The sequence below is a fragment of the Zalophus californianus genome, chromosome 6, assembly GCF_009762305.2.
Source record: "Zalophus californianus isolate mZalCal1 chromosome 6, mZalCal1.pri.v2, whole genome shotgun sequence".
Lineage (NCBI taxonomy): Eukaryota > Metazoa > Chordata > Mammalia > Carnivora > Otariidae > Zalophus > Zalophus californianus.
This window is the reverse complement of record NC_045600.1, coordinates 36,322,065-36,345,625: the sequence shown is the minus strand read 5'-3', so window position 1 is coordinate 36,345,625 and position 23,561 is coordinate 36,322,065. Positions and strand designations below refer to the sequence as shown.

Sequence of the window (23,561 nt, the reverse complement as noted above, 5' to 3'; positions counted from 1 at the left end):
TCATTGGCTGAGTTCTGACAGTCTCTCACGAGCTGGGCTGTTGCTAGGGAAGGAGATAAACCTTTCTTCCTCCTGCAGGGATAATAAAGTAGTATCCACCTGCAAAGTCCCTCTCTTCCTTTGGGTCTGAAATTGACAAGTGGTAGGGCATGAGAGCTCCCACTACAGAACCTTCTGACTCCATTTTAGTAGTTTCCCCTTAATGTTCACAATATATTCTGGATTCTTGATCTTTGTCCATTATATGTGCCAAAAATATCTCCTTTCTGTGATTTGTCTTTTCAGCCCTCCCTTTTCTAATCTTTATTTTTTATTATTTTTTTCCAGTTTTATTGAGAACAAATTGACATACATTACTGTATAAGTTTAAGGTGTATAACATGATGGTTTGGTTTATATATATTGTGAAATGATTACTGCAACATGTTTAGGTAACATCCGTGTTCTCATGTAGATACAATAAAAAGAAAAGAAAAAAATAAGAAAAATGTTCTTGTGATGAAAACTCATTTTTCACTCCTTTAGTATAAGCGTATTTTAATGAACAGTTCTTAATTTTAAGGTGGGTTTTTTTTTAATGGTTAATGCTTGTTGTGCCTTCTTTAAGAAATCATTTCATATCCAGATGTTATAAAGATAATTTCTATTTTCTTCTGAAAGTTTAAAAATTTTTGGTTTCACATCAAATCTTTAATCCAGTTATCTTAGTGTGTACAAGGCCAAGTTGTTATAGAAAGAAGAACCCAAAATAGAGGGCTTAAATAATACAGACATTTTTATTTTTCAAGTAACAGCTCCGAAGTAAGTGTTTTAGCCTGGAGACTGGTTTTGCTTTATGTGATCATTCAGAGACCCCAATCTTGATGATGTCTCTGCCAAGGGTAGTTTGCTGATTGCCATTACATGAACAAGATACATCCTTCCACTTATTTAGGTCTCCTGGAATTAATAACTGTAGGAAGAAGACAGTGGGGAACAAAATGGAAGAGATAGCATGAATAGCATCTAGGGACCTGGAGGAGGGGCTCCCACAGGCTGTGCTCAGTTCTCTGCAACCACTGCCTACCTATGATCTTTGTTAGGCACCATGGGACTGGTTCTCGGATGCCCCACAGCTAGGGCTCTGAGGTTTAGAGGAGCATTCTGAGATTGGTGTTGGAACTTCTAGAAGGTGCCAAGCGGTTGAAGCTGTGAGTGCCAAACAGCAGCAGAAGGCTGCAGATATAGCTGCCCTCATGCTGCTGGAGGGATCTGATTGGAACCGGAAACTGGAAGCAGGAGCTTCTTCTCCCCTTCTCCTGCCTTCCTATGTCCATCTCCCACTGACAAAACCTAAGAGAAACCGCCTGGTAGTGGGACAAGTAGTGCTGCAGTGGAAAACCTTGTGCATATTTTGTTTTGTTTTTTCTTCCTCCGGGCAAATTCTTAGTGGGATTATATGTAGCTTTTACGAGATATTGCCAACTTTTCCTCTATATAGGATTGGACCATTTTGCTCTCAGTAACAACATACGAGAGTGTTTTTCCACAGAGACACATGAACGGAGTACATTGTCAGACTTTTGAATCTTTGCCAAACCAATAGGTACTAAATAATTTGGATTTCTCTTATGAAGTTGGACATCATCTCGTATGTTTGAGATCCATTTATATGTCTTTTCCTGTGAATTTTCTGTTCATGTGTTTTGCCCATTTTTTCTATTGGATTTTGGTGATTCTACTCATTTTTAAACATACATTATGGTAATTAGGCCTTTACTTGTCATATAAATCTCAGTATTTTCTCCCAGTTTGTCATTGTTTTCTGACTTTGCCGATCAACTTAACTTCAGAAAACAAAACAAAAAAAATCACGTTAGTACCATTATGGCATTTCCTTACATATAGATGTTAATTTTGAGGAAAATTGACATCTTTTTTATTTTACTTCCTTTATCCAAGAGCAAGGAATCCTTTTCATTTGTTCAAGGCTTTGAAAAAATGAGTTTTTAGAAGATTTTTCTCATATAAGTTTGTATGTTTCTTGTTAAGTCTACCCTTAAGTATTTTATTTTTTTGTTGCTTTTGTAAACAGGGTTTAGTTTTACATTAAGTCTTTTATTGTTTGATATGTATGAAGGATATTGTTTTTATATGTTAATTTTATATGTTAGTTTTAAATATAGCAATGTTACTGAATTCTTTAATGTCTGTGTTGGTTTTAGTATTGATTTTTGGAATTTTCTAGGTCTATTTTCTTTTTTTCTTTTTTTGTTTTAAAGATTTTATTTGTTTATTTGAGAGAGAGAGAGAACACAAGCAGCGGGCAGAGGCAGAGGGAGAAGCAGGCCTCCCGCTGAGCAGGGAGCCCGATGTGGGGCTCAATTCCAGGACCCTGGGACCATGACCTGAGCGGAAGGCAGACAATGACTGAGACACCCAGGCGCCCCTTCTAGGTGTATTTTCATAACATAGGCAAATGTAATTTCACTTCTTTTCAATTTTGTGCCTTTAATTGAATTGTCTTGTCTTATTACATTGACTAATCTCCATTAAAATAGTAAGTTATCGTGGAGATAGTGGGCATTCTTGCTTTGTTTCTGACCTTAGTAAGAATGCCTCTAATCTTTCCCTGGTAAGTAAGAGGCTGAGGTATATTTTATTATGTTATGAAGTATCTATCAATTTCTATTTTATTGAATTTTTATTTATTTATTTATCTATTTATTTTTTTTAAAGATTTTATTTATTTATTTGAGAGAGAGAGAGAATGAGAGGTAGAGAGCATGAGAGGGAAGAGGGTAAGAGGGAGAAGCAGACTCCCTGCCGAGCAGGGAGCCCGATGCGGGACTCGATCCCGGGACTCCAGGATCATGACCTGAGCCGAAAGCAGTCGCTTAACCAACTGAGCCACCCAGGCGCCCTATTTTATTGAATTTTTAAAAAACAGATAGATATTGAATTGTGTCAAAGATCTTTTCAGCATCTGTGGAACTAATCTTATCATTTCCTCCTGGTAAATATTATATTATTGGATAAATTATATTAACGGTTTCTCAATGTCAAACCATCCTTATGTTCTTAGAATAAATCCATCTTGGTCATAAAGACTTTTTGTTGTTGCTGTTTGTGGTTTTGTTTTTTAAAGTTTTAAAAGACTTATTTTTTAGAGCAGTTTCAGGTTTACACCAAAATTGAGAGGAAAGTACAGAGAGTTCCTGTATATTTCCTGTCCTCTACACATTATCAACATCCCCCACCAGGAACATTTGTTATAATCAATATACTTATACTGATAAATCATTATCACTCAAAGTCCATAGTTTACATGAGGGTTTGCTCTTGGTGTTGTATATTCTATGATAATTGTGTAATGACATGTATCCACCGTTGTATTATCATGCAGAATAGTTTCGATGCCCTAGGAGTCCTTTGTGGTCTACCTATTCATCCTTTCCCCTGACCCCCTGGAAAACACTGATCATTTTACTGTCCCCATAGTTTTGCCTTTTTTAGGATGTCATATTGTTGGAGTCATACAGTATGTAGCCTTTTCAGATTAGCTTCTTTCACTTAGTAACATGCATTTAGGTTTCCTCTGTGTCTGGGTGGCTCAGCTGGTTAAGCCACTGCCTCTTGATCTCAGTTCAGGTCTTGATCTCAGGGTTGTGAGTTCAAGCCCCATGTTGGGCTCCATGATGCTGGGTATGGAGCCTACTTAAAAAAAGAATTTCCTCCGGGTGCCTGGGTGGCTCAGTTGTTGAGCTTCTGCCTTCAGCTCAGTTCGTGATCCCAAAATACACCTAGAAGGGGCTCCTGGGTGGCTCAGTCATTAAGCATCTACCTTCGGTTCAGGTCATGATCCCAGGGTCCTGGGATCGAGTCCCGCATCGGGCTCAGCGGGAAGCCAGCTTCTCCCTCTCCCACTCCCCAGGCTTGTGTTCCCTCTCTCTCTCGTATCTCACTGTCAAATAAATAAATAAAATCTTAAAAAAAAAAAAAAAGAATTTCCTCTGTGTCTTTTCATGGCTTAATAGCTCATTTCTTTTTAGCACTGAATAATATTCCATTGTCTGGATGTACTACAATTTATTTATCTATTCATCTACTGAGGGATATCTTAGTTGCTTCCAAGTTTTGGCAATTACAAATAAAACTGCTATAAACATCCATGTGTGTCTATGTATGGATAGATGTTGTCAGCCCATTTGAGTAAATACTAAGGAACAGGATTGCATAATTTTTTAAAATATTCTTTGGGATTCTGCTGCTAATATTTGGCTTAGAATTTTTTACATCGTATCCATAAGCGAGAGTTGAACAATATTTGTCGTATTTTGATATTGATGTTATACTGGCTTCAAAAAACCAAATTGGAATGCCTTTTTCTTTTAAAATGCTCTGATACAATGTATGTATTATCTAGGTATCAGATCTTTAGGGATTTAGAATTTCTTTGTGAAGCCATCCGAGCCTGGTACTTTTTCGTGTGGATAGTTATTGGATATCTTTCTTTATTTCTTCTAATAAAACTGGTTTGTCCAGGCTTTCTATATTTAGTGGGATTAATTTTGGCATATTGCAGTCTAATACTATGAAAATAATTACATAATACCATGTCACTTTCTGTTTTAATGACTATCTCTCTTATTGTTTCTTATTTTGAAAGTTTACGCTTTCTTTCTGGATTAGGTTTATTAGTGGTCTGTCATTAAAATCTTTTTTTCCCAAATAGTCAGCAGGTTGATTTATTTATTAGTCTATTGGTTCTCTGTATTCAACCGCATTGATTTCTGTTTTTAATCTTTATTTTCTTCCTCCTGCTTTTCTTTGGTATAGCTTTTTTTTTTAACAAAATTTTTAAAAAAGATTTTATTCATTTATTTGTCAGGGAGAGAGAGAAAAAGCACAAGCAGGGGGAGCGGCAGGCAGAGGGAGAAGCAGGCTCCCCCCTGAGCAGGGAGCCCAAAACAGGACTTGATCCCAGGACCCCGGAATTACAACCTGAGCCAAAGGCAGATGCTTAACCGACTGAGCCATGCAGGCGTCCCTGGTATAGCTTTTTGAGTTAGAAATAGAATTCATTTATAATTATTCTTTTGTTTTCATTATATAAATATTTGAAGGCTGCAGATTTTCCCCTAATCACTGATTTGTTTTTTTTATAGATTCTGATGTATATTGTTTCTATTATCTTTTTTTGTTTTTAGAAATTATGAAATTCAATTTGTATACTAGTTTTCATTTCATCCAATACTTCTTTAATACCACACTTCAAAATTTTTAGGTAGAAAAGATTGTTTTCTGATTTTCTTATCAATTTTTAGTATTATTATATGTTTATTACTTTTATTATTTAATTAAAATACTATTTGCATTATTTCTAGTTCTGTTATGGAGAAGTGACACGGTACAAAGTCAATTTTCATGACCAAGTCCATATGTGTTTGGGAGGAAAGAATACTCTCTATTTTTGAGGTGTAAATTTGAATATATCCATGAGACCTACTTTATTATGTTGTTAGATTTTTTATATCTCTAATTTGATCCATTAGACCTTCATTGGCTTGAGAGAGATGCTGATGTCTCTTATTTTTATTCTATTTTATTGTAAACTGAGCAGTATGATTAATTCAATGTTTTGCATTTGAGAGTAAGACAAACAAGATATACAACAGGATTCCTCTAAATGATACATTTATTTCTGCTAAAAACTTCTCTAGGTTCTAATCCAGGGACTGCCAATACTAGTTTAATGTCCTTAGGCAAATATTTTATTCTTAGGCTTGTCTGTCTTCTGTGTAAAATGAGGTGAGTTATGGGATTTTTTTTAATCCAATACTATATCAATGCAATAAAAGTGCTTTTGAAATAATACTTGTTGTTACTGACTGAAATTATTGCAATAACAGCGATTATTTGTTAAGTGCTTCTTGCCTGCCAGACTCCGTGCATGGCACTTTATGTATATGTTTTCACTGAATTGAGGCATATTTGTTTTAGTTTTTCATCAAACCCTAGAAGGTTGCCTGTATGACTCAATTGGCAGACACCTGATTGATTGGCTCAGTATTTTAAGGAGAGACCATCCACTGCATAAATTGACAGTGGACACTGCATGTTGTCGGACCCAACTTTTTACTTGAATCAGGACAATGGTCAGAGAAATCACACTGGACAAGGAAGCAATTAGGCAACATTTATTTCTGTTAGTTTCCAGGTTTGGCAGGAAGCAAGACCAGAATGAGATAAGGAGCTCAGACCTTTACAGGGTGTGACTGGAATCTTGGACAAAGAGGAACAGAGCTGTTTTCCTGGCCAGCTATTTTCATCCCCGGGCTCATACAAGTGCTCCCGGTGTTAAAAAATATTGTGGCGAAAGATTGTTCCTTGAGATCAGCCGACTTAGCATCCTAACAAGGAATGGTTAGCTCTAAGCCAATCTCCTTTTGTCTTTAGTAGCAACTCTGTTGATAAAATAGAAGCAAGTAGTAAGACGCCTCACCCTGCCTCAGGTTAATTAACATAATTCCTGCCCCTTCAGCTCAAGATACTTTGTGTTGTTCTTAAACTCCCTTACCCATTTGGTCAACCATGTAACATTATTATCTTCTATCCCCATCAGGGTTGATAAATATATGATACTAGTGTCAATTCTTCTTCCTTCTGTGCCCCTGGTAGAGATTCAGTTACTCTTCAATTTGTATCCTTTCTTGCCAAACTTCTCAACATGACACCCAAGTAACAAGACTAGGATTTGCCCCCACTATGAAATACATTGCCATTATTATTTAGGCACTCTGGATGCAAAGACAAGGAACTGGGCAGCCTAGTGTGGTACACAGGAATGTAAACAACATCTCTAGTTCAGAGGAATCCGTGCTGTGACAGAGAGGAGCTGCTGCCTAACTTTAAGAGTGGTGAATTTAATTCCTTTAATGGCATGAGGATGTCCAACTTGCTTGAACGCCTCAGACTATGCTATTTGTCCTGCTCAGTACAACGTGCCGGTATGCATTGAATGTCCGCTTTGGTAGTTCGCACCATATGCCACAGCATGCTTGTGTACCAAGTCATAGATGTGTTTTCAGTTGGATCAATTTGCAAAACTTGTGTTTAACACAATTGGAACTGGCAAAGTCTCTCAGGTGGTCTGTTGAGCCTAATGGGAACTTCTGCTATAAATACAGATGCTGGATGTGAATAATAGCTAAGAGGCATCGCATGACATCATATACTCTGTTATTGTATTACCGCTGTTTTTTGGTGCATGGGAGAATGTGGGCAGGGCTGGGTTCGTGGCAACTCTGACTCTGCAAGTCAGAGGTGTAAGCATATGAACCATCTCAGTGTTGTGTTTCAAAAGAACTGGGTGTGTCTCTGTTTGGCTTAGCATTACATTTTATTTTCATTTCAAAGTATGGAGGATCTGTTTCAGTGCTCCCGTCATTAGTGTAATTTGCTGATTTAAAAGTAGATTTTACTTTTATATCCAAACAGACATGGCTAGGAGACACCATAGATCATTAAAAGACTCTAACTGGGGACATCTGCAAACATTTTGAGACACTTTATTCTGGACTCTCTTAAGTGCACTAGATACAATACGGAACAATAGTCCTTTCACTTTGAGGACTTGTAACATAGATGCCTAGAAGGGAACAATAAGAAATGATTCATAATATTTTCTCCAGAGACTGTTGCCATGATGATTTTGCAGCATTTACTCTAAAGGAAGCAACCAATGTAAAATGGAAATGAATAGCATGAATAGAACAGGCAAGGAAAATAACAGACCATGCTTTGTAGACAGCTCCATAAACCCTAGAGTCCAGACTTTCCTGAAATTGGCCCTTTGTATGTATGGTACCGGGCAAAATGGTTCTCTGAAAAGACACCGTAGGACCAGAAGGATCTTCATGCTTTATAGACCTTTGTTGTGACCCATGCCATTAATAATAAATAATGCAAACCTGGGTAGTCTACGAAGAAAGGGGATACTATCAGAATGATTCTCTTGGATTACAAGGAATGGCACATAGATAGACACTGTGCTGTTTTGTTGAGTTGAGCTATTGACCATCAATAAAATGTGCATGTCAAATAACAACTGAATCATCTGGTACTCACAGAAGTACAAGTTTTTGAAATAATTGTCCCAAACTGTGGGTAAAATTTACGATGAATTTTTTTCATTATTATGTGTTAATTGAATGCATCATCAAAACTCTAATAGTCTGCTACTTACCATTTGGTTTAGATCATAACCACCAAGTTTAATTAAGTAATGCAGACAAGACTCTGTAGCCATACAATATATATGAACTCGGATTTATAAGCAGTTTAATTTGATTGCAATACAAACACAATAAATATTTTAAAATCACGTATTTATGTAATAATAGTGAGTTCATACAGTATCTTTCATTCAGGACTTCCAGTGCCTTAGTAATGCTGCCATAGCTGTACAGGAGGTAAGTGGGAGTCAACTGACATCATCCTGAGTCCAAGGGCATTGAGTAATTTGTTAGTATATCTAAATGGCACCTGCAGGATGGATTCCCAAGGATCCAGCTTCCAGTGAGTTTCAGATCTGGAAGATGCATATGGCGCCGTAAGACTGAGGCCGTTCTTGTGTAGGGGGAGGGAAGGACCCAGTATTCTGCATTTTAACAAGGGCCTCGCCTTCCTTCCAGGTAATCCTGAAGTCTGGACCACGTTATAAGAAATACTGACCAAGATCTTAAAGGTCATCTAATCCCAAGTCCTCATTTTACAAAGGGTCTACAAAGGTTAGATGACTTGATCAAGGTTTGGTAGCTAATTTGCACATCGTCTCTCTTACTCCCACCTCCAAGACCCAGGAGTCCAGGAAGGTTAGAGAAGTTCCTTGATGAAGTCGGGCAGAAAAGCTTTTTTGAGGGAGTTTGTGACGTTCTTCCTACCCCCCGGTCGTTAACCTGCATGGAGTTAGCATCTCCCTCAGACCATCTCTGACGTCCCAAAACACGGAAAGAAAGTTGCCAGACCAGGGCGGCCGCGGGGCCTGCGGGGGGGAGGCGGGCGGCTCCGCCTCCGGCGCTCGCGGGCGGGCTAGACACTGGCCGCCGAGCGGCGAGCGCGGGACTCAGAGGCTGGCGGCGGGCGGGGAAGGCGCGGGGCGTGGTTTGCAGCTTTCCGAGCGCCAAGGAGCGGAGCGCGTTCTGCTGCGTCCCGAGCCTTCGGCTGGACCGAAAAAGCGAGCGGGAGAACGAGCAAAGGGCGCGATCGTGGGAGCAAGGCAAGTGGGGCGCCGACCTGGGTCAGCCCCAGCCCGCGCCCTCGCCCCTTGCCGGGCCAGTAGCGGGTGAGGGCGGTCGCGGGCCCCCAGCGCCCCGGTGCGCCCCGGAGAGAGCGGGCTGAGGCGGGGAGGGAGAGCGGGAGGGAGGGAGGGGAAGGGGCGGGGGCGAGGGAGGGAAAGGTCCCCGAGCCCGGGGCGGGGGGGTGGGGCGGGGGCGGTAGGCGCGAGAACTGACCCGATGCCGGGGTCCGAGCCGGTTACCGGAAACTTTGCCCCGGTGGGGAGACCGGGGTGCGTGGAGGGCGCCGCAAACTTGTCAGCGGGCGGGGCGCTCCGGGGATTGGAGCGAGCGCCAGCGGGTGGCGTTTGTCTCTCCGGCTTCTTTGTGTCACCTCCGGGCCCCAGCCCGCCGGTACGCCCGGCCCAGAAAGGGGATGTGCGGGGGGCTCGGCCCTGATCCCCGTGCCGCCTCGGTCGGGCCCAGGCCCCAGCACTCCGGATCCGCTGATTGTTTTCGTTCCTCGCGTCACGCCTGGGCGGGAAAGATTTTGAACCCCGCGTGAGCTAGAACGCGGAGAGCCGCGGCGCAGAGATGGCCAAATCGTGGGCGGCGCGAGGCTCGCCCCGCGTCCCCGGGAACCCGCGGGCCGGGGCGCACCGGGGCTGGACAGGGCGCGGGGACCCGGGGGCCCCAGCGCTCGAGGAACAGCGGCGGGCGCGGCAATCAAGCGCCCCCGCGGCGGGGGCCTCTCGGACGGCTCGGATTATAATTCCATTTTGATTGCTTGGGGTCTTTGTTGTCTGAAATTGCCTTGAGGGTCTGACGGTAGCACCTTCTTCTCCTTAGGTTATTTTTCTTCTGTTAAAAAAAAAAGCGGGGGGTGGGGGACTTGTGTGGAATCAGTGCTGCTCGAAACAACGTGAGCCACCTTATTAGATGCAGCTTGAGAAGTCCTGTGTAACATTTGCCTTTGTGGACGCTTGTTATTTCCGAAAGTTATTATTTTCCCCTCCCCTAGTGGAAGGGAGCGTCTGAGCTGGATGCCAGCAGGCTCGATTGTGTACAAGCACCAGCAAGTCGGAGCCCAACCGAGGGTGTTTCTTTGTAGCCGCTCAACACTTGGGCATCTCTTGTTTTCTTTTTTTAAAGTTTGTTTGATTTCAAGCAACTTTCATCTGCTTTTTTTGAAAGTTTCCCTAGCTCCGAAGTCCTCCTTGCAGTTATTATGTGGTTGTGCTCTGATGGGTTCGGCTACTTTTAGGGTTGGGGGTTACAATGAACATCTGAACCATACCTGGCCCTTCACCCCTCGGGTCCCTGCCATTGAGACCTTGTAAATATCGCCAGTAGAGCGTGTTCACCTTTTATGAGATGGAATATTTGGCGTGTTTTTGTACTTTAATGCATGACTCCTTTTTTAGTTTTCTTTCTGGAAAACTGTTGGGACTTTCAAGGGCTTTTCCCGAGATAATTACTAAACGGCCTTAGCCCCGCCATTACGCCCCCTACCCCCAATGCACCACGAGGGAGAAGGGAGCAGGTGTAATCCTCATTAAGTTTTTTTGTGTGAAGACTCTGGAGATGTCAAAATAAGTAAAAAGTGGAAATTCTTAGTTCTTTGTTCACTTTGAGTCAACTGAACTTTATTTGAATTCAACAAAAATGAAAATCAAACCAGTTTGGTCAGCTTAGCCTCGTACATTAAGATTGCTTAAAAAAAAATCATGTGAGTAAGTTTACCCAATTAGAAACTTTACAAGCATTTCAGTGCATTAGTGCTAGTTTGTTCGCAGGGTATTGCAGTATGTTTAGAGAACTGAATCACAATGGGGTTATTCTAGGTAGTGCCCTCAGTAGCTTAACAGAGTTTAGAGTAAAGCTCAAAAATGGAATCAGCCATGTCTTAATAAGTAAGGGTAAGAGTGGAAAGCAGTTGAGTAATTTGTCATTACTCATATGTTTTTAATATAGATTTTTAATAATTTCACAAAATTATTGATTCATTTACTCAAATAAGCTCTTACCGTATGTCAGCCCCTGTGCTGAAATCTGGGGTTCCAAATAATAATAGTTACCATTTATGGAGTGCTTATTTTGTACCGGTAAATGTTTTGCATAGATTACCTCATTTATCTAATAAATATTTATTGAGTGCCTACAATGTATTGTGCTAGGTGCTGGAGTTCTAACAGCGCGTGGGACTGCTGTGGTTCCTGCTGGTAGTGGGGGAGAGCTGGGGAAGATCCACAGAACATGAAAAACATTAGCAAACTAATTGCAGATTTGAAAATGTCAATCAGATCACACACTTTCCTATTTAAAATCCTTCAGTGGCTTCCCATCTCCGTCTGAGTGAAGGGCAGACCTGACTGGCCCCGAGAGTTTACCCCATCTGGTCCTCCTCATTCTCCAGTCCTTCACCTTTTTGATCTTATCTGCTGCTCTGCTTCTTGCTCATACTTCTACAGCCAAACTAGTTGCCTTGCTGTTTGAGATGCCTTTGGACTTGCTGTTTCCTCTGCTTGGAATGCCTCCTGCGCAGCCCCCGTATCTTTCTGGTTCCCTCCCTGACCCCCTTCACTTCCTTACTCAATACTGTGTTCTCAGTGAGCCTTGGCAAAACCCCAGATTTAAAAATCACAACCCCTCTTGTAACTCCCATTCCCTTGTTCACGATTTATTGTTTTTCTCCATGGCACTTTTTTTTTTTTTAAAGATTTTATTTATTTGTCAGAGAGAGCGCACAAGCAGGGGGAGTGGCAGGCAGAGGGAGAGGGAGAAGCAGGCTCCCCACTGAGCAGGGTGCCCAATGCGGGACTCGATCACAGGACCCTGGGATCATGACCTGAGCCGAGGTCTCCATGGCCCTTATGACCATATAACTAATACTCATTTGTTAATGGTCTGTCTTCCCCCGCTAGATTGCACTCCGTCAGTGCTGTTGTAGTCACTGTGATACCCTCAGAACCTGGAACACACCCTGACATGCAGTGGGTCCTTAAGAACTATTTGTTGAATGGATGTTGAGTAGAAAGAAGGAGACATCAGGGGGCTGAAACAGAGACCAGCGGCTCCTGTGTTCATAGTGAGAAGGCGAAGGGGCTGGCCGTGTTTTTGAGGCAGGAGGTTGCGGGGAGGAGAGAGGCATGGCTGAAGATCAGCAGGGGAAACGGCATTGAGTCAGGAGAGAGCTTGGCAGTGTGTGGCTTTACTGGAACTGGGAGAGGGTTGTTCCTGAGCACTGTGAGCTGGAGGGGAAGAACTAAGTGAAGATGGAATGGTAATCAGGTGGACTATAAAGCTGGGCCTTCCTTGTAGGCCAAGGTTTAGATAAATTCACTTCGAATCCCCATATATACCCTATTAGCCCCGTTTTCTAGTCTATGAAACTGGGCATCAAGTAATTTTCTGAGGCTACCTAGTAGGTGAATGGCAGAGCCTAGCATAGGAAGCCAGGCTCTCTGACTTCCAAACACTTATATTTGACCACTATGCCAGCGTCAAAAGACAGAGTCCCCACCCTGATGGACGAGCCATTGCAGTATGCATGTGGCAATGCTGGAAAAGATGTATTCTTCCGGGCTGTGGGAGGGGGAGGCACCTAGTAATGCCCGGGAGTGGAACAGGCCAAATTGGAAAAAATGAAATCATTTTCCCTTTTTTTATTATTAGGAAATATTTCACATTGGCTACATCTTAATTAAGAAACAATGTTAATGTTAAGTGCAACAGCCTGTGCTTCAGGGCTTCACTGTGTGTTCGCTTTTTATTCCTGCTTGCTTTCACATCTACCAATGACCCGTGTCAGATGCCCCCTCTCCTACTTTTGCCCAATGAAAGATTACGTCTGGAATAGTGTAAAATCACTTATGTTTAAAGCCTGTAATTCTTCACTGAATTGCATAGGTTATGTTCTTTTCTGATTGTTATCTTAAACTGTCTAAACCTTGCGGGTTAGTGTGGTAATACACTGGCTCTGTTGAGTGTAATTGACACACGGTAAGCTGCACATATTTAGAGTGTAAAATTTGGTAGGTTTTTTTACTTAACATAAAGACCTGTGAAACCATCTCTCCGTTTGGCCCCTCCTTACACCCTGCATCCTCTTTCCCTAGACAACTGAAGATAGCTCTCTGACCCTATGGATTAAGTTTGTGGTTTTAGAATTTTATAGAAATGGAATCATAATGTCTCTTTTTTGTTTGGCTTCTTTCACTTAGCATAATTATTTGGAGATTCATCCATGTTGTGTAAATCAGTGATTCATCCTTTTTTGTTGCTGAATGGTATTCATTGTATGGATATACCCCAGTTCATCCATCCATTCACCCATTGGTTGATATTTGGCTTTTTTCCAGTTTTTGGCTATTAAAAATAAAGCTCCTGTCAACATTACATACAGTCTTTGTGTGGACATCTGCTTTCATTCCCCCTGGGTAAATATTTAGGAGTGGAATGGCTGGATCGTATGGTAGATATATGTTTTGAAGGGGTTGTACTCTTTTACATTCCGAAAGTTGTGTATGAGGGTTCCATTTGCTGTGCATCCTTGTCAGCACTTAGTATGGTCAGGCTTTCCATATACATTCTACTAGAGGTGCAATGGTATCTCATTGTGTTTTTAATTTGCATTTCACTGATGACTAATGATATGCTTATTTACCATCCATATATCTTCTTTATTGACGTTTCTGTTTATATTTTTTGCCCATTTTTTATTGGGTTCATTGCTTCCTTATTGAGTTTTCAGAATTCTTTATATTTTCTAGATGCAAGTTCTTTATCAGATACATGATTTGCAATATTTACTTTCAGTCTATTCCTCATCTTATAGTTTCTTAACAGTATCTTAGAAGATCAGAAGTTTTCAATTTTAATGAAGTCCAATTTATCAATTTATTCTTTGATGAATTGTACTTTTGATGTCGTACCTTAAGAAATCTTTGCCTGACTCAAGGTGAAAAAGATCTTTTTCTAAGAGTCATTTATAACTCTTTATTTATGTATTTTAGTTGTTTATAACTCTTGGGAAAACTATAAAAGAATGTAAAACTATAAAGTTTTCATTTTACATTTAGGTCAGTCTGTTTTGAGTTAATATTTGTTTACAGAGCGAAGTATGGGTTGAAGTTTACCTTACTGCTAATGGGAACATTTGGCAATTTCTAGAGACAGATAATGTATGGAGATGATGTCTTATGTGTGTTGGGGGGAAGATGGGTGGCATTTGCTGTTGGCATCTAGAGGGTCAAAACCAGGGATGCTGCTCAGGATACAATGAACAAGAGCGATCCTCTCAACAAAGAATCATTCAAAGTGTCAATAGTGCCAAGCTTGAGAAACCCTAGGCTAGAGGTTTATCAGTTTTATTGACCTTCCCAGTGAACCAGCTATTTTGTTTTATTGATATTTTCTTTTGTTTTTCTATTTTCTATTTAACTGACTTTTCACTCTGATCCTTATTGCTTTTCTTATTCTAGTTTCTTTTTTTTCCTTCAAAGATTTTATTATATTTGAGAGGGAGAGAACATGAGCTGAAGAGGGGCAGAGGGAGAAGTAGACTCCCCACTGAGCAGGGAACTCGCCTGGGGGCTTGATCCCAGGACCCTGAGATCATGACCTGAGCTGAAGGCTCAGGCAGACGCTTAACTGACTGAGCCACCCAGGCACCCCATTATTCTAGTTTCTTTAAGTCGTTCATTTTGTGACCGTATTTCTTTTCCTACATAGATGTTTGGTCCTGTAAGTTTCCTCCCAGGTACTGCTTTAGTGACATCTCACAAATTTTGATATTGTGTAAAGCTATTTTTATTCAGTTCAAAACTAAAAAACATTTTCTTTGATATATTCTCTGACCCTGAGTTATCCATATTACTTGGTTTCCAAATATTTGTGGATTTTCTAGAGATCTTTGTTTTTATTTCTAATTCAATTCCATTGTTGTCAAAGAGCATACTTTGTATGGCTCAAATCCTTTTACATTTATCAAGAGTTATTTTATAGCCCAGAATATAATTTCTTTTTTAAAATTGTTAATTAACTAATTTTTTAAAGATTTATTTATTTATTTAATTTTTAAAGATTTTATTTATTTTATTTAAAGACAGAGAGAGTGAGAGAGAGCATGAGAGGGGAGAGGGTCAGAGGGAGAAGCTGACTCCCCGCTGAGCAGGGAGCCTGATGGGGGACTCGATCCTGGAACTCCGGGATTATGACCTGAGCCGAAGGCAGATGCTTAACCAACTGAGCCACCCAGGGGCCCATAATTTCTTTTGGTAAATGTTTTATGTGCACTTGAATGTGTTTGAATTTTTTTTTTTTAAGATTTTATTTATTTATTTGACAGAGAGATAGAAAGAGAGAGCACAAGTAGGCAGAGAGGCAGGCAGAGGGAGAGGGAGAAGCAGGCTCTCTGCTGAGCAGGGAGCCCGATGCGGGGCTCAATCCCAGGACCCTGGGATCATGACCTGAGCTGAAGGCAGACCGACTGAGCCACCCAGGCGCTCCATGTTTGAATTTTAATTACACCATCTTAAAGAAACATAATATCAACGTGACTTATCTCTATTCATGTTAACCTTGATCACCTGGCTGAGATGTCAGGTTTCTCTACTGTAAAGTTACTCTTTTCTCCCCCTTCTGTACTGAACTTTTTGGTAAGGAAGTCACTATGTGCAGCTCACACTTAGAATGCAGAGTTATGCTTCATCTCCTTGAAGGGTGTTACTTTTTTATTCAATGTGATGATCTCTGTCTTTTATTTATTTATTTATTTTTAAAGATTTTATTTATTTATTTTGAGAGAGAGAGAGAGAGAGAGAGAGAAAGAGCACGAGCAGGGGGGAGGAGCAGAGGCAGAGGGAGAAGCAGACAAGCAGACTCTCTGCTGAGCAGGGAGCTGATGAGGGACTCCATCCCAGGACCCTGGGATCGTGACCTGAGCTGAAGGCCGACTGAAGGCAGACGCTTAACCTACTGGGCCACCCAGGTGCCCTGATCTCTGTCTTTTAATTGCATTGTTTAGACCATTTGTATTTAAAATAATCATTAATATGGTTAGGTTTAAATCTGTAACCTTGCTATTTGTTTTCTGCTCTTCTCATTTGTTCTTTGTTTCTTTTTTACTCTTTTTTGGTCTATCTTTGGATTTATTGAGTTATTTTTCATCATTCTATTTTATATCCTTTGACTTATTAGCTATCATTCTTTTTTTTCTTTAGATTTTATTTATTTGTCAGAGAGAGAGGGAGAGCACAAGCAGGGGGAGCGGCAGGCAGAGGGAGAAGCGGCAGGCAGAGGGAGAAGCAGCCTCCCCGATGAGCAAGGAGCCCAATGCGGGACTTGATCCTAGGACCCTGGGATCATGACGCTTAAGGTAGACGCTTAACCGACTGAGCCACTCAGGCATCTCGTTAGCTATCATTCTTTATTTTGTTATTTCAGTGGCTGCTCTAGGGTTTGTAGTATACACCTTTAACTTATCACAGTTTACCTTCAAGTGTTATTACCCCACTTCATATACAGTATGAATGAATACCTTGTTTGTAATAGTAAATTTCCATTACTCTCCTTATGTCTTTTTTGTTATTGTCATATATTTTGTTTTTTGTCTTTTATAGACCCCATGCTACATTATTATTTTCGTTTGAATAGTCAGTTGTTATTTATTTATTTTCAAAGACTTATTTATTTATTTTGGAGAGAGAGTGGGGGAGGGGCAGCGGGCGAGGGAGAGAATTTTTTTTTAAGATTTTATTTATTTATTTGGCAGAGAGACACAGCGAGAGAGAGAGAGAGAACACAAGCAGGGGGAATGGGAGAGGGAGAAGCAGGCTTCCCGTGGAGCAGGGAGCCCCATGTGGGGCTTGATCCCAGGACATGACCTGAGCCAAAGGCAGACGCTTAACTAGCTGAGCCACCCAGGTGCCCCAGTTATTTTTTATTTAAAAAATTTTTTAAAGTTAACCTCCTTTTTATTTTTTATTTTACTTTATTTTTTTTTTGAGAAAGAGAGAACACACACACGTGTGTGAGTGGGGGATTGGCAGAAGGCGAGGGAGAGAGAGAGAATCTTAAGCAGGTTCCACACCTGGCATGGAGCCCCACGCGGGGGTTTATCTCATGACCCTGAGATCATGACCCGAGCCGAAATCAAGAGTTGGACACTTACCCCACTGAGCCACCCAGGTGCTCCTGAACAGTCAGTTATTTTTTAAAGGGATCTAAATAATAAGAAAAAAAAATCATATATGTACCCATATAGTCACACAAGTTATATTCTTTATTGTACTATTAGTAAGTGAAAATAAAGAAATCATACATATTAAGGTTATTGGATGCATATATATATATATATATATATGCATATATAAGCATATATACCTTCTAAATTTTCCCGTTAGAATAAACTTAAAAGAAGTAGTGAAATTCAGAAATCAGAGCATAGTTCATTTTCTTAAACTCTGTTGAATTGCCATTGAGCAGATCATTACTATAGTAGAAAGATGTTTCAGGATGGTGTAGAGTATTATAACATTCAGAACACCTGGACTCAGAGAACTCTCTACACATGCACTGCTGAGTGTGCTGTGCTTCATCTCTTTCCTCTGGGCAACATTGGGAGGAGGAAGGTGGATGGGGAGAAGGAATCAGTCCACCTGTGCTGATATTTTCCAGACTCTGAGAAACTTTGAAACATGAGTTTGGAAGCATTTTTTTTTCTTTCGATGGTGTGTGAGATGAAAAGTACTTGGTTATAGCTCCTCAGGTCAAGGTAACACATTAAAAAAAATATTTATTTATTTATTTATTTATTTATTAAAAGATTTTATTTATTTATTAGAGAGAGCGGGAGGAGGAGCAAATGGAGAGGGACAAGCAGACTCTGTGCCGAGCATGGGGGACGTGGGACTCGATCCCAAGACTCTGAGATCATGACCTGAGCTGAAATCGAGTGTTGGTCGCTCCACTGACTGAGCCACCCATCTGCCCTGTGAAAGTAACGGATTTGACAACAGTGAGCCTCAAACTTCCGCTTGTCAGAGTCCATATTGGATTGAAAACTCCAGTCTGAGATGCAGTTCTTGGATCTTTCTAGAATTTGCCATCTACTTGTTGCTCTGCTTCTAGCTGACTTTTACTCTTCCTTTGGGTACTGCCAGTGTTTGCCATTTGTCATCAGTGAGTAGCTCCTCTCCATCCGGTTGTATAAATGCACCCCTATTCTAAATATTAATATACTGACAAATAACCATAAAGGAGTGGGAAAGATCAATTCATTCAATGAGTTGGGGCGCCTGGGTGGCTCAGTTGTTAAGCATCTGCCTTTGGCTCAGGTCATGATCCCAGGGTCCTGGGATCAAGCCCTGTGTCGGGCTCCCTGCTCCGCGAGAAGCCTGCTTCTCCCTCTCCCACTCCCCCTGCTTGTGTTCCCTCTCTCGCTGTGTCTCTCTCTGTCAAATAAATAAAATCTTAAAAAAAAAAATTTCATTCAACAAGTTAATCTATTTTGTAAATATTTATTGAGTCCGGGCTCTGGAACCTTGATGAAAATGTATGCCCCTTGCTCTTAGCAAGGCAGTTGTCCAGTAGGAGAAAGGCCCACAACAGAGGAGCATGCAGTCCGGTGGGGTAACTGGCAATCACTACAATGGAGCAATGGGAGTAAGCTTGGAACAGTGCTTCTCTAAGTGTATTCCAGGCACCAGCAGCATCAAACCTACTGAATCAGAAAGCTTGAGGCTGGAGCCCAGCAATCTGTGTTTAACAAGCCTTCCAAGTATTTATGATGCGTGTTCAAGTTTGTGAACCACTGGCCGAGAGGATTAGATGATCTCTGAGATTTTTTTCCCAGCTCCAAAATTCTATGAGTATGATTTAGAAATGTGATATTTACTCCATTGTACTTGTTTTTTGCTTACTCTGTAAAATTGTATGAAAAGCATCATCTTAGTTCCAATGTGTTCTTATTATTCAGTTTCCCCTCTTGTACCTCCTATTCATTATGAACTACAGTACTGATGTCATTGATTCCTTATCATATATCGTCATGTCTTTGCATTCTTAGAGATGACAGCCTGCAAAGAACAACACTGCAGCACAATACCAGTCCATGAAACGAAATCCTTCCTTATTGAAGTTAGCTAATTGATAATGAAGGATTTTCTTCCATATCATCTAGATTGAGAGCCGTATTGAAGTGCTTTGGGTATACAAGGTTGTATGTGTGTTTCCTCGTGGGCATCGTCACTTTCATATAATGTTCGCCAATGTGCGTTTCAGACTTGCTAAGGTCAAGCCAAGTCTGGTGGTCCTGTAGCCAGCGATGTCTAAGAGATTTATCACCCCATTGTACTTAAAGAGCAGTGTTGGCACTAATGAAATGTCATGTAAAACATTAATTGCTCTGTGGGTAAAACAGAAATTCAAAATGACAAGGGTATGCCTGACGCTGGAGTAGTAGTAAATTATCATGAAAAATTTCACATAATCAAAAGCAGAGATAATACTGAAATGAACTCCTGTGTAAACATTACTCAGTATCGGTAATTATCAAATCCTGCCAATGTGGCTTGACCTCCTTTCCCCCTATGCTGGATTTTTTTTTTTTAAAGATTTTATTTATTTATTTGAGAGAGAGAGAATGAGAGAGAGAGAGCACATAAGAGGGGGGAGGGTCAGAGGGAGAAGCCAACTCCCCACTGAGCAGGGAGCCTGATGTGGGACTCGATCCCAGGACTCCAGGATCATGACCTGAGCCAAAGGCAGTCGCTTAACCAACTGAGCCACCCAGGCGCCCCTATGCTGGGTTATTTTGAAGTAAATTCCACACATCATATTATTTCATCCATAAATAATTAGGTTTTAAATTATTTGAGCTATTAAGAGGCTAGAGATGAATATGAAACTGAATCACAAATAGACGTTTCATGGTTACACATTAAATTATAGCTAAAGTTTATCTGGAATTCATTTACACAAAAGATAGTAAAACAAAATAGTGTAGAGACCTGTACATATATTCCTATTAAAATTCACTAAAAGTAAATATACTGGTTACAACAGTGAATACATTCTGTCAGATATTTCATAAACCATCATCATGATAGCAATATATACATTATGCTTATAGATAATTTTCCGGAGGAATGAGAAAGAATATACACCCATGTGCTGCCAAAATTGAAATATTGTGCTTGACAGGGAACCTTTAATTTGAAAGGCAAGTTTTTGGGAAGGGAGGTTTTATAAGAAGATTTTGTTTAAGTTAAAAATTCTTATTGCTCATTTCAGCAATTGCTATTTTTTTTTAAAGATTTTATTTATATGACAGAGAGAGACAGAGAGAAAGGGAACATAAACGGGGGAGTGGGAGAGGGAGAAGCAGGCTTCCCGCTGAGCCGGGAGCCCGATGCGGGGCTCGGTCCCAGGACCCTGGGATCATGACCTGAGCCAAAGCAGACGCTAAACGACTGAGCCACCCAGGCGCCCCAATTATGTTACTTTATTTGAAAAGAAAGGGTATTAACATTTATGGATGAGCAATACATCTTAAAAAAAAATGCATCCATTTTAGTCCATGTGCTACACACACTCTTTTCTTCAAGGTTAGAGTTAACGTTAACTATTTTGTTAGAGCTCAGGCTGTGAGATACTTCATGTTTAGTGGGGTGGGGGTGATGCAGACTTAATCTACACTGACAGACCACCCGTTTTCTCCTACTCTGGCTTTGGAGTACAAGTTGGGGTACCCTGAGGAATAGATGATCATATTATGGCTGAGATCTTCAGGTTTGGCTGCTTCTGTGTGATATATTAATTAATGGGTCATACCATAAATTTAGCTAATTTTCATTTACAAAAGACTTAAGTATTCAGAGGTAATCTTTATTTTAAGTGTAAATTGAAACAAAATAAATAAAGACCGTGTCCCATACCCCCAAAACAAATAATAAAGAAAAAAACCCCCACAACTCAAATGAATCTAAGCTATTAGTAGTATGGTAGGTTACACAACCAGCGTATGATGGGATCATTTGGTAGAATAACGCATGCTAGAGCTTTTAGTTCAAAATTTTGAGCAAGTGGGGCAACCCTGTCGATACCCCTCTCACTCTTGAGAGCATTTTCTGTATCTTCACTTAATAAACTTCTATCGCTTTACTCGCAAAAAAAATATATATATATATATATTTTTTTGAGCAAGTGATTCAGAAAGAAAAAAATAAAAAAGGAATGCCTACTATAAATTCTGTTTTTAAAAAGGTGTGTTTTTTATTATCTGCATTTGATGTTGACAAGGAGAATGGGTCACAAGTGTTCTCTTGAATATCTTTTATAGTCACTCATTTGATGACACTGAGTAAAAGCTTTTCCTGTTAATAAACCTTTGTTTAAAAGAAAGTCTGTGCTTTGTAGTCTTTGTACTTTCTTTCATTAGAGGAAGCTTCAACTTAGTTGCATAATAATTTTATAGCTAGTGTTTAGTCCAGAACTGGTTATGATTCCTTCTAGGCCAGAGGAAAAGAAACTCTAGAATGTTTATAACCACAGGTTGATGATTTGGTGACAAGACTCTGTTGGTGATGGTTTCTGAGACTTGGAAAGTAAGCTTGCCCCTTTTGTGAGTCATCATGTTGTCTCCCAGTTGGCTCTGTGTTTTCTTAGTAACTGTTGCCAATTTCAGATTTGAGCCGGGCAAATATGTTTTGGAACGATCCAACATATTCTTTCAGGTTGTATATGCCTGTTAAACCTTATAAACTTACTGTTCATGTTATGTGTTCCACAAAGAAGGGAAGAGTTAATTGTCTTCCTGTCCCTGCCTTCCAAATTATTATTATTTTTTTCTGATTTGCTTTTCAGGGGTTTGGGGGTGGGGGTAGGAACAGAGAAAAATAAGTGAATCTGGGAGACTATGGGCTTGCTTGTGTATGACCCTGGATGGGAGCAGAACCAAAATGGCCTCCATGTGCTGATAACATAAATCATAATTTACTGAAGTCCTGGTCTTGGGTAATACTCCCATGTGTATAAAGTACTAAAGGAACCAGTGAATTTGGAAATGTCTGCTCCATAGTGGAATGGTTAAAAACATAGCTTCTGAAGTCAGACTGACCTTAGTTCAGATCCTGGCTTTGTCATATACTGGCTACATCGCTTTGGACAAATGATAGAACCTCTCTGAGTAGAGTTTCCTCATCTGTAACTTGGAGGCCAATATATGATTTACCTTAAAGGAGTATAATGGATATTACTGAGATAATACACATAATGGACAGTACAGTATTCCTTGCCGAATACTGCAGAACACATTGTAATAAATGCTAGTTGTTACCATTCAGTTCAAGGGTGCAATGAACTAGGGGCTAAGTGACAGGTGTTGAGGTGGCAATAAGAAGTGATCAGATATGGCCCCTGTTCTTCAGGAACTGGGGAAGATAGATAGCCTTGTAAACCAATTATTCTATTATGATCCAGAATGAAAGAAATGCCACCTGAAGTGCAGGCAAAGTGCTGTGGGTGCATCACGTCAGTGGTAATTAATGTCTGCTTTGGGGAATTAGGGCTAGATTTGTAGCATATTGACATTAAATTTGGACATATAGCCAGGTCTAGAATGTAGAGTAGGGCTTTCATGGGTGGAGAATGGAAAAAAGTAGATTACAGGCTGAAGAATAGCACAAACTAAAGCAGAGCTCATGGCAAGATGTGGTGGGAGAGGTCTGGATAGATGTTTCATGGTTAGATCTTGGGGACTTTTGAACACGTAATGGACCGTATTCTTGTCAGTGGGGAGCCAAGCTTGGTGTGAGCTCTGTTTCATGATAATGTTCTGAAACATGCATCCGAGAAGCCGGGAGTCCTCCCCAAGGGGTTTTCAGAAATCCAGGTGAGTGATGAAGAAATTCAGAAGACAGAGTCAGAAAGTATGAAAAGGAGATGGAAGAGAGAATTCTAAATTAGGTGCCAAAGAGAATGTTGGTGCCATTACTTGAGAGAGAAAGAACACAGGAGGGGGAAGTATGAGAGAGAACGGATGGTCTTGGTGGTAGGGTGGGCCCTAGTGGGCTAATCTTTTGAGCCCAAAGATTAGTGGACATCTAGCTGGCAGTTGGAAATTTAGTTCTGCCAGAAAGAAGCCAACATTTATTGTGCATCTACCATGTCTCAGATTTTATGCTAAGCATCTCCAAAAATCATTATTGGAAACAGATGGTATTTTTATCGATGAAGAAATAGCTCAGAAGAGGCCTGATATTATTTCAACATTTACCTTCATTCCAAAGCACTTTTCCCTTT

At 40.6% G+C, this 23,561-nt stretch overlaps 1 protein-coding gene across 1 annotated transcript in view; it reads left to right on the top strand.

Annotated features, from left to right (window-relative positions):
* Positions 1–9,124: 9,124 nt before the first annotated feature.
* Positions 9,125–23,561, top strand: part of SYNE2 (spectrin repeat containing nuclear envelope protein 2) — a 313,984-nt gene continuing 299,547 nt past the window's right edge. The window contains 1 exon segment of the mRNA XM_035727838.1: positions 9,125–9,259. The gene's annotated coding sequence lies outside the window, so the exon portion shown is untranslated.